This window comes from Gavialis gangeticus, unplaced genomic scaffold (genome assembly GCF_001723915.1).
Source record: "Gavialis gangeticus isolate Ggan-Ray unplaced genomic scaffold, GavGan_comp1, whole genome shotgun sequence".
Lineage (NCBI taxonomy): Eukaryota > Metazoa > Chordata > Crocodylia > Gavialidae > Gavialis > Gavialis gangeticus.
In genome coordinates, this window is record NW_017729024.1 from 7,410,763 (window position 1) to 7,421,039 (window position 10,277).

The following is a 10,277-nucleotide window of genomic DNA, read 5'->3' on the forward strand; positions in this document are numbered from 1 at the left end:
CCCCCCCCCCTTTTTTTTTTTGCTGTTATAGAACGTGAGGTCCATCACATGTAAGGGACAGCCATATGCATGTATATGCACGTATTTTCAAAGTGCTAATTAAATGGCTCTTTCCTATAAAGACAAAAAATTTCCATGAACTTGGACTAAAAGGTTTTGCAGAATCAATTATGATTGTCCTGAGAGAAATCGGAATCCTTTTTTTATGGAAAACAACACATTTCCAGCCACAACGCACTGTGCACAAACAAAGGTTTTATTGTTTCTGTCATTTATGGCTCCATGAGGCTTTGGAAGAATTAAGAAAACCCTCTCAGAAACAAAATATTACAATGCTGGCTAGCGTTCCATAGTCCTGGAAAGTGCTCAAGAAATAAGACTGAAACTGTAATGCTGCAAATGGTATTCCTCTTCATCCCTTACTCTTTCTTCCTTTCCCCCTATGAGTTTTTGTTTTTTAAGTCTGACTACATGTAGGAATAGAGTCCCTGCTGATAATATTAGCATTTTTAGAAAAAAGAAATTAGTTAAAAATACAAACCCTAGCAAATTCTTCGAAAGAACAACCATGTGTGCATACCCATGTCTTCCTGAAGTTCACCAATTTCATTTTTTATTTGGATCCTAAATCAAATCAGAAATCCTAATCCAACTAGATAGTTCCTGTTGTGGGTCAGGAATGAAAGTTTTAGAGTGTGCTTATGTTCTCAAGTAGTGACTAAGGACTAAGGCCAAGCTCATAAACATAGTCTAGCACAAATTAATTAAAAATGAAATGCAGGATTTATTAAACCAGTAATAGCATCAATGGCTGCTTTTAAAGATAACGCAAACTATTTAACTTATTTTGCAAAAGTAGTACCAAAGGTACCATTTCCTACTTCATGCATTATGTCATATCAAATCTTCAGTGCTCTTGACTTGCATGGGCTTCTGAAGTCGTAAGAACAAGTATGCATGTCAACCATTGACCAGATTGCATATGTATTATATTAAAATGATAGAAAATACCTAGAAAACATAAACCTTTAGAGACTTTAATATCTCCCATCACCCTCAAAAGAAAGTACAGTTTTTAAGGGTCAAATTTCACACCTCTACAATGGGACTGTTCACCTAAATACACCCTTGTCAATTTTTAGGGAATAGCAGCATTCCTTCCTGCTACCATACAGAACTGTTGCTTCTGAGAATAAATGCAAGCTTCCTGCTCCCTGTTGTGATGCCACAGAATTCTTAAACATTAATTAAATGCTAAATGATCCTCAGGATACAACTGACTTAGGAAGATTCTGCATACCCAGTGCCTTCTGCCATCTTACATTACATTGCAAGACATTATTTAAAAATGAGCAGATGTCATGTCTGAACCCCATTAGGACATGTACCACTTTCATTTCAAAGGCATATGAGTGATCCACAGAACTGTTATATAAAAAATTCACATAAAAATTATATTAAAGGATATCTACATTGTAAAGTAAGCCACTGACAAGTTAGGAAAAAAACATGGCTGCCTTTGCAACTTTAATTTGTTTCCCTTATGCACATGCATTATGATAAAGTCTTTAATAATGTGATCACAGGCAATATTTTTCCAAATATCATTCCGTGTACAAGATGGATGGAATTCACTGGGGAAAAAACCCTGTATTTTTGTTTCTTTCTCAATGTGGCATCCTCAACCAAATATCATTCAGTGTACAAGATGGATGGAATTCACTGGGAAAAAACCCTGTATTTTTGTTTCTGTTTCAATATGGCATCCTCAACCTTACATACTGCATTGCTCTGGAGACAGAATTATTATTAATTTTCTGAATGGACTTTGTGTCGTACTCAACATTATTTTAACTGAGTGTTTCATAAGCATTTTCCCTAGTGGGAAATAATTTCCTCCATTGTACAGAAAGAGAACTAATGTATAGAGAGGTTAACATAAAAAATAGGCTCTAATTGTTAATGCACAATGTGGTAAGATTACAGCTTAATTTTTCAGGATACAAAGAATTACATAAGCCCAAACATAAGCACAGTTTCTACTGATTACAAGTGCAGCTGTGCATGCTCAGCAGTTCTACAAATACAACCACAGGGACTAAAGTCAAGTACCCAAGAAGGGAAGAACATGCATTTAGGGCCATAACCTATTTCCCTTTCCCACACCTAAGTGATACTTATGTAGCTATATAATTGCAGTTTTTGGCACTTCACATGGTTTTGAATTTGGCATAGCTCACTCAATGCTTCCCAACTTAGCACGTTCAACAGGCTTCATCATGGCCTGCTAGATGCTTATAGGGGAAGAAAATCACCTAGGCATGAGTGTAAGTTCCAAAATGTTAGTTGCAGAAGAACCAAATTACTGGGTGTCAGATACTGGAGGAAGGGGGAACGGTTTCCCATTTACCCAAGAAGATTTGTGTTTTAGGCCCCCTTCACCCAGAGAACCCTGTGAGCCACACCTCTCACAGATTTTGGTTTTGTCGTAGTTGGGTTGGAGTCTTGTTGTAACAGTGATGGTCCAAGAAATGTATGAGGCAAGGCTTGTTTGTTTGTTTTTTGGAGATATCTTTCATTGGACCAACTATATATTTTGGAGAGAATTTTGACAAAAATGAAAGCTTGCCAAATGTCTCCTTCAACTATATAGTTGGTACAGTAAAAGATGTCACAAAAAACCTTTGCCTCTCTCTTTATTGTATTATTTCTGGTTTGAATTTGTTCATATTATTATAAAGTTAGATCCCTCAGTTTCCCTGACTAGAGGAAAGAAAGGCTACAAGGATCTTTACTAAGGCCCAGAGTTGCCAACGTCTCCTACAGTTAAATGTCTCCTAAATGTTCAAATAGACCTCTAGTTACAAAGAACTGAATAGCCTCCGTTGACCCCTCAAGTGGGCTTAAAGAGTCATAGAAAAGTAGGGCTATAAGGGACCTCCAGAAATCATCTAATCCCGCCCTCTGCCTGAGGCAGGATCAGCCCTATCCAAACCATCCTATACAAAACATTATCTAAACTCTAAGACTACTGTCAACCCTAACACAACACAGACCTAGCACCCTAACCTACCACAGGTAAAGCAGAAAGTCAACGTTCTGGTTCTATGCAATGTTGTCAATATATGTTTAAGAGATCCCAGGTAAAGGGCCCCAGCTACAGAAGAAGGCAAAAATCCCTATAGTCCATACCAAGCCGACAAGGGACAAAATTCCTTCCTGACCTTAAATATAGTGATCAGTCTGACCCCCAGTGGAAGGAGAACAGGTGCTTTCCTCTTCTTCATGGCAGCCCTTCAAGTATTTAAAGATTGTTATCATGTCCCCTCTCCTCATATTAGTTGCTTTCTATGTCCTTGATCATCTTTGCTGCCCACCTCTGAACCCTCTAGCTTCTCAATAGGCAACTGGTAGGGGGTGCACAGGGGTGCACGTATGCCCCCTGACAGGGCCAGTGCCCCCCCGATGGCTAACACTGATGCTATCAGCAGGACTGGTGCCCCCCTGACAGGGCTGCCATGGTCGGCAGCTTCTGCGGGTACCACCCCCCCCAGATTCAGGAGGCACCAGTTTTTCATGAGCTTCTCCATGTCCTTTTTAACATGTGGAGTCCAGAACTGCACACAGATGAGATCTAACCAGTGCTGAATAGAGGCACTATTACCTCCTGCATCTGGCACCTAATACTTCTATTGATGCATTTCAAAACTACATTTGCCTTTTGTGCAGCTGCATTACACTGCAAACTCATACCGAGTCTGTGATCTACCAAGATTCCCAAGTTCTTTTCCATATTGCTACCAACCAGCCAGATGTCACCCATTTTATAATTGTTTTTTTTATTATTCCTCCTGAGGTGTGGCACCTTGCATTTGTCTGCACTGACCTTTATCCTATTAGCTCTAGCCCAACTTTACAATTTGTTGAGACCTTTCTGCATTGCACTCCCACTTTCCAGTGTGTTCACAATCTTTCCCAATTTTTCGTTGTCTGCAAACTTGCTCAAGAAGTTTTCTATGCCATCAAGCAAGTCATTAATAAACACACTGAACAGCACTGAACCCAGTCAGATCCCTGTGGAATTCCACTTGAAACCTCCTGCTACTCTGATATGGATTCATTAACAATTACCTTTTGCTTATGGCTATTGAGCCAATTATCTATCCACCTTGTAGTAGTTTTACCTACCCCACATTTTTCCAGTTTATTTGAGGAGGACGTATGAGACCTTGTCAAAAGCCTTGCTGAAGTCCAGATATACCATATCCACAGCATTTCCTTCATCCACCCAAGATGTTACTTTGTCAAAGGAGGAGATCAATTTTGTTTGACACGATTTTGCTTGTGATCAGCCCTTCCTCCTCCAGATGCTTGCAAATGGTCTTTCTTAAGATATGTCCCAGTAATTTCCCAGGTATTGAGGTGAGGCTAACCAGTCTGTAGTTTCCCAGGTCCTCCTGCTTGCCTTTCTTAAAGAGGGGCACTACGCTGGCACTTTTCCAATCCTCTGGTACCTGACCTATCTCCCACAACTTCATGAAGATGATTGCCAAGTGCTCCAAGATCTCCTCTGCCAGTTCCTTTAGTACCCTGGAATGAAATATATTCGGCCCTGCAGATTTGAATGACAAACATTCCTTGACAGAGGCCACCCAATGGTCTTAAGTGAAAGAGAGAGATTAGTATGAAACAATGGTGCAATGGAGAGAATGGCCTGAAAAGAATGGTGTTAGTGTGAGAGCAGGGAGACTAGGAAGAGAACAGCTGAGCTAACTTTGCAGTGCACGTGGCTTTGCAGGCTGAATGGGGAACAGAGGAAATGTTCAAATTTGAGGGAGGTAAGGATTTTGTCTTGTTCTACTGCTATTACCCAACAAAAGTTTTTTGTTGCAGAGGAGCTGTATGCTTTACTGAATGGAGCTTTTGGGTACATCCCTTTCTTCTTTAAAAAGGTAAAACCTCTATCCCAGAACTGGAAGGCAGGGAGGATCAGGGACTGAATGGTCAGGTTTCACAGGCACAAGGACCCAGGGGCTCAACTTAGTTTAGAATCCATACCTGGACTGGGTTCAAAGGTTACTTGGTGAGTCCAAACCAAGCACTTCCTTGGGGGAATTGGTTATATCCTGTGGCTTCTACTGTCCAGGAACCACAGGATGCAAGTAAACTACATCCACTTCCACAAGCCACACGCTCTGTATTTCCTAGAGCACCTTCCAGTTGAAGATAGCCAACAGACAGTCAGGAGAAAAGCAAGCTCAGTGATGTGGATGCTGCCTTGGAAGCAAAGGGGCATCTCTGAGTTCTAGCTTGGACTCTTGTTCTCACCACATCAAAAAAAAATCCCAATAAACACAAAATGCAAGGTGCAGTAAGCCAGTTTCAAGAAGGAGCCTGCAGAGAGGCCTGAGAAATGCTAAGAATATGGTCTGGTGGTTAAGAGCACTTTGCTAGGATACAGGTTCAAATACCCTTTGGATAAGAGGGAATAGAACTTGGGTCTTCTGGGTCTCTATTCCAACTTCTGCAACAAATGAAGTAGGGCCCTGTATATGTCAATATCCTTTATTATGCAGCCTTGATTCATCCCTGCAGAATGTTTAATCCATGCCCTACACAAAGCAGAGGTATTGTGAAATATGGTACGTGATATGTATGTCATGGGATTGTATCACAATACGTATAAGGAGGCTAAATTAAGTTAGAAAAGCAATGAACTCTGGCACTAGCTACGGTTTGACTGCTTAACTTTTCAGTCTTAATGTCTGTTAATGTAGCAGGGGAGCAATCATCCTCCCTGCACACCTCAGGAACCCTCAATGTAGTCAGCTCCACATTCCTATATCCTTCTTGAGCCTAGTTCTACCCACCGTGTGGTTCTACACCAGATGTCACATCCTCTACCTTACTTCCTTCATCCCACCCATCAGCTTAGCTAACCAGTCCCAATTTCCTCCACTGTCTTAAATCTCTCCTTCCCTTTCCTGGTTTCTGTTGCCCCTCCAACTTCTTTTCCTAAACTACTTCTACTTTCTTTGCCCTTTCTCTGCAGGTGTAATCCTTCTGCATTGGAATCAGGAGCCACATTCTTCCTCCATGCTGCCAGAGTACACAAGTGGGGTCCCTGAGTGCACAAGAGAAATAGGCTTTCTGCCATCAGTTCAGGCATCCAGCCTCAGCCAAACAGCACTCCTGAGCTGCTATTCCAGGGAAATCCCTGCTTGGGTCCCAGGCTGAAGCATATTCAATGCCATCAGAATGTTTGAGGAATTTAGGTGTGAAAATCTAAGAAGCTGCTACTGTGAACTGAGATTTTTTTTAAAGATTTATAATTTGGCAGATTTTCAAAGGGGACGAAAAGGCATGTTCTTGACCCAGAAACTACTCTCTAAGGAAGTTCAAATGCCTGCATTAAAGCACAGGGGGCTACCAAAAAAAAGGTCATAAGAATTTTTTTAAATGGGCAAACCAACATTTTTCACTAGCCTTAATCTTGGAAACTGAAAAAAAAACAGTTTTGGATGAATTTCTGTAATAAATAAGTAAATAAATAAAAAAAGGAGGGGGGGAGGGGGAAGGAGGAGTGGGGAGGTCACCTAGAGGCAGGAAACCTGCAAAGAAATTTGGTTTAAATGTTCAAAATTTGGAAAAGTTATAACCAAATGAAATAAGTTGCTTAATAGGAAGTGTCAAGCAACCATAACAGGTAGTGCTCTCCACCCCTCACTACACATACACAATTTGAATGGAACTCAGTATATATGTACTGATAAAATTTCAAACAACCCTTATTTTGTATTTAGAGAGGCAAAATCAACTTGTAGTGTAATCTTTTCCCCCCAAAAAGTCCATTAAAAGTATCCTATGGTCCATAGACAACACATGGGGAGGGCACAGTGGTGGGGAACATGCCGCCCCAATTTCTGCATCAATGGCAGGTTGTGGGGTGTGGGGCTGCAGCCTGACAGGAGCCAGAGCCTGGCAGTAGCGGAGGAGGTAATGACAGCACAGATTTGTGTGTCCCCCACTGTCAACACTTATGCATCATCTATGCTATGGTCCTCAGCCTATGTCTAATTCTCTTTGCCACCTTTGGTAGTTTTTTCCAACGTTATTGTTTGGTTTTTAAAAATATTTCTCCTTCAGTCTGTAGTGTTAAGAAGCCACACAAACACACAGGAACCTGATCCTGCAAAGTTTCCTGTTTTTCTTTTGTTCATTCTTTTTGTGCATTCGATAGATTTTTGGCTCCAGTTCAGAAAAACACTTAAGCATAGGCTTAAATCCCATTGAATTCAATGAAAGCAGTGATATTCCTGAATTTAAGCACAGGAACAAATTTTTGCAGGATTGGGTCCTTAGTGATCATAAATGCTGATACTGACAATTCACAAAAGCCCCCATTCAGGAAAGAATAAGTGCAACTCCACATTCACTGCTTTGCTGAATCAGGGCCAAAGAGTATCATGTGTACAAAGCAAACAAAATGGAAAAATAAATTATTTTTCTCTTCTTCATTAAAATAATCTTGGGTATTAATTGCAACAATAGCGGGCAAGATAGTCTTAGCTAGAAATGTGATTTTAAGTAGAAAAAATTGCTAGAGGATTTTTTTTCCTTATGAATATGTTCCTTTAAGTGTGGTAAATGTACGTTATAAATGTCATAGCACCAAGAACTGAAACAGTTCACTGTACATTCCTGGAAATAAACTTCAAAGCACATCTGGTTTACATTTAACTAGTTATGTCACTGGAAACACAATCTAAACCACAGAGCTTGTTGTAAAAATTTCAACTTTCACAGACTCTCAAGGCTTAAAAAGTAAAATAAAATAAGATTAAAAACCTGAAAATGAGTTTTCTTGCATCTTCATTTTGAGTAAACAACAACGCAGGAGTTATGGTGAATGTTGACACTTACTTTAAATTAAAAATACATTGTTGAATGGCAATCATCTAATGTCAATGCATGGCAGAAAGTTACTGGCTAAAGCAAATTTACAGCTAGAGTGCTAGAACTCCAAACTGAATTGCTAAGTATTTCTTTGAAAACAGAATTGGAAGGCAAAAAAAAAGAGACGAGAAGTTTATTCTTCAAATAGGCAAGCTATTCAATGTTTGAAAATGTGTAGGATTTTATAGTTTTATAGACAGCTTTATGCCAAACCATTTCTGGATCATTTCTGCCTGATCAGCTAAATCTAAACCTTAGTCTAACTCCTGGATTCTAGATGGATACAACAGATACTTCAGATATTATGTGTGTATGTTACATATACAAAACAATATAAACAATAGCTGACAGGATTCTGCTCCCAACACTGTAAAGAGAATCCACAGTTGAAATGTCTTTTATGAAATGTCTTTTAAAATAATTATGCTCAGAATGACTTATACAATCATAAGTTTTGGGTAACAATGTGCTAAACTGATTTCATTAAGGTAGAAAATGGGTAGGATTTTCTTTATAAAAATTAACCGAGGAATTGCTTTACTATTTATGACTGATCCGTTTCTAAAGATATATAGTCTATTTTATTCTTTAAAAATAGCACTGCTATTATAGTAGCAGTAAATAGTGTACCACAGGTTATGCAAATACTCTTTGTTTACAGTTAAGGGCAGTACAGCACACGAAGGGGAGTGAATGAACCCCAGTGAGATGCACAAAGGCAGCACACTCACAGCTACTCTCCATAAGGGGTATGGGGAGGGTACGATGTTCTTCCTTCAGCCACTGTAGCTGCTATGAACAGAGAAGATGGGATCACAACTTCCTCTTGCTCTAGCTGCTTCTGGGATACCATATATTATTAGCCTCATTCAGTGTTTCACTTAAGGAAGTAGAAAAATGACAATTATTGTCAGCCCGATGATATACAGTGCTCTTGGGGACATATAAAAGTTTTCTTAGGAATGTGCAGTCACAGCAAGGTAAAAAATGAATTTAATTTATTCATTAGAATCCCCAAAACAAATTTATAAAACCCCTACCCTTAATCTGTTATACCATCAAAGAATCCTAGGTAATCATTTAAATAATTTTTCTTTTGCTGGCAGTGTGTAGATTTAGTTTACATAACACCTAACTATGTGGGCTTCCATTTTATCCATTTTTTCCTCCTGACCCTTGTCAACTTTAATTATGAACTATCTCTGTAGAGATAGGCACCTATTGTATTGAGAAGTCACTCCAAGAAAACCAAGAAAAAATGGTCAGAGGCATTGCTGTATTAGTCTAAAAAAATCATATTTGCTTTTAAACTTCTAAGGCATGAATTCTTGAAAATGTAAACCAAAGTTCATTTTGACAACCAAGAGCATAACCTAAGGTTTTGTTTTGAACTCTGTTAATGATACATTATATTGTTCAATTATGTACTTAGAGTCAATATCAATATAGAAAGGAGATGTCCTTTATAATTATACTACTCTAATTTCATATGATTCTATGATTCAGTGATTTAAGCTCAGTTGTTTGTGTTCTGGCATCTTGTTCAACAGTGTTAACATATTTATGGTCAAAGTTATGCTTTGAAATTAAGCATCGAAATGAACAGTGCAAATGTAACATCTCTGTGGGTAATATTATTTCAGATTGTTGGTTTGCAGCAGGCTCACCAACATACTATGACATTAAAATACAAGCCAAGGAAACCATTTTCCCAGCTAAAAACTAATATATATATATATAGATAGATAGATAGATAGATAGATAGATAGCTAAAATTCATGAATAAAGGTTAGGAGTACATGATGGATAGACAACAGGGCAGCAATAGAAATCCCAAAGTATAATGTATAAGAAAGATTCTATTCTTTAAAAATTCTGTTGGATCTGTAATGTAAAAACAAAAAAGACAGGATCTCAGTTTTTAAAGGTTGAATCTGAAAGACTGCCATGTATTAACTTCACTTAACACAATTCCCGTTGACTGGAACAGAAGGAAAAGGGTTTAAGTTGACCCTGACAGATTTGAACTACTGATTCATGAGAGCTGAAGTATTAAAAAGCTAAAGCTTACAACTTCTAAGTGTTTGCTCTGACAAGGGCAATTTATTGTGCAAACTTGCTTAGCATGATAATACCGAGTCATATAAAATGATAATACTGAGCCAAAACAAAACAGTTCAGTTCCTGAGTATTATAAATAATTTCCTTGGAAACAGAACAAGACTGAAAACTCCATGCACTTCAACCTCATTTGCTGTCCCAGTCCCCCTCTCCCCCACATAAAAGTGACTTTACAAGCAAAAATGTCTCATTAATTTGTG

At 38.8% G+C, this 10,277-nt stretch overlaps 1 protein-coding gene across 4 annotated transcripts in view; it reads right to left on the bottom strand.

The window, feature by feature from the left end:
• The window catches only part of FBN2 (fibrillin 2), a 262,374-nt gene that overhangs the window by 156,261 nt on the left and 95,836 nt on the right, over positions 1-10,277 (bottom strand). The gene's annotated exons all lie outside the window — the stretch shown is intronic.